This window comes from Artemia franciscana, chromosome 3, assembly GCF_032884065.1.
Source record: "Artemia franciscana chromosome 3, ASM3288406v1, whole genome shotgun sequence".
NCBI lineage: Eukaryota > Metazoa > Arthropoda > Branchiopoda > Anostraca > Artemiidae > Artemia > Artemia franciscana.
In genome coordinates, this window is record NC_088865.1 from 2,472,590 (window position 1) to 2,474,593 (window position 2,004).

The window sequence follows — 2,004 nt, forward strand, 5'->3', positions numbered from 1 at the left end:
TTTTGTTCATGTCCACTTGCCATTTGGAATCATGTAAAATCTACTGTTTTGCCTTGGGCTGCAGCAATGTGAAAGTAGCAAATTAAAGTATTTTGTTAAGCTAGGTTTACAGAGAAACTTCTTTTGTGTTGTTTTTGCTTGGGTTGGTCCCTCCTATGTTAGAAGACATAAAAAAAAGCTCTTCTAGTGAAGAAGTGGGTCACAAATTTCTTTTTCAATTTAAAGTGGTGTTCCAAATCTGAAGATACTTTACTTTGATACTTACTTTATTAATAAAGACAATTTAACTCTTTACTATTTACATCTACTGCATTAATGGAAAAACCTACGTTTTTGCTGGCGTGCAGTAGTAAAGGTTAACCATTTTCTAAACCAACCAACAAACAACATAATCAATAATTATTTATCATTTATCAAGCTAGGCAAACTTCGTTTTGATTTTTGCAAACTAGTGCAATGCAACCATTGAAAATTTTCGGTCCATCCATACTCCATACTGCAAACTTAAATTATACATGAGGTAATTTAAGTTAATTGAGGATATTGCACCCTAATACCCATGAGCTTAGTTTAGCATGATCTAGTTATTGTGTACCCTTGTACAAGCAATTATAGAAATAGACTAGTTTTGATCACTAATAAAACACTTTTTCTAGAGATCATTGACATGCAAATGTCGCCTGAAAGCCAGTGTACTGATTCAGAGGAAGATAATCTTCAAATTGTATCTAGTTCCGAAAGACGACTGGGTGACGAAGATGATGATGTTCCTGAAGTTCACCTCCCGGTGACTCCTCCAAAAAAAGTGGGGTTCAGGGCGGAATTCCCAAAAGAAAACATACGAGCAAAAGTTTGTTGACAAGTGGCTTCTGTTACCAATGTGTAAAAATTGGATAGAGAAAAGAGTGTCAAACAAGTCAAAGAAAAAGACTTATGTACCATACTGTAAGTTCTGTTTGAAGTATGTGTATTGTGGGAAATCAGAGTTGACGAAGCATGCCCTGACCAAGCAGCATATAAAAGCAAGCAGTGAATCGAGACGAAGTCTGGCAGCATTGAAAAACTTCTGACTGTAGGCAGTCGTTCCAAAGAAATTGAACAGCGCATCTGCATATTTTTGGCAGAACATAATCTGCCATTAAGTCTTGCAGACAGCTTGATTCCTCTCCTCAGAAAATTATTTCCCAAAGACCAGGCCCTGGTAGGGGTCACATTGGGTAATCAGAAAGCTACAAATATATTGCGACAGAATTTTTCGTTGGTGCTACAGAACCAGTTAGTCGAGTTGCTCAAAACCACTTTTTTCTCTGTGACAATTTGTGAAGTTGCTGATGGTGTCCTAGGGAAGAGTGCTAAGACAGCAACTAGGAATATTAGTGAAAAAGCTTTAGGTTTAATAGAGAGTAGAAGGGGTTTGTATAAGAATTATCTGAGCGATAGTTCGTATGAAAACAAAAGGAATGTAAAGAAAGTGGAGAAAGCATTTAAATATGAACTAAGGAGATGTGAAATGGAGGCGATGGATAAAATTGCTGAGGATCTGGAAGATGCGGCTAGACGGCATAATAGTAAAATATTATACTGGCATGTTAATAAATTGAAAGGGAGTAGCCGATCCGGACTAGTCCCAGTTAAAGATAGAAATGGGGTCACAATTAGTGATAAGGAAAAGTTAAAGAAAGATGGGTGGAACATTTTGAGAATGTGCTAAACCGAGATACAGTTGCAGGAAAAGATATAGATGAAAATGAAAAAGTTTGTGATACCTTGGATGTGAAGGAAGATTTGTTTAGTGAGGAAGAATTAGCGACAGTACTAGAAGGATTAAAAAATAATAAGGCCCCAGGTGCTGATAGTATGATTAATGAGTTCCTTAAATATGGTGGCTCTGAGGTTAGGAATAAGCTACTGAAGATTATGAACATGATTTTTGAAAAGGGGAAGTACCCAATGATTTTAGGAAAACCTTAATTAAACCACTGTATAAGAAAGGTGACAAGAGTG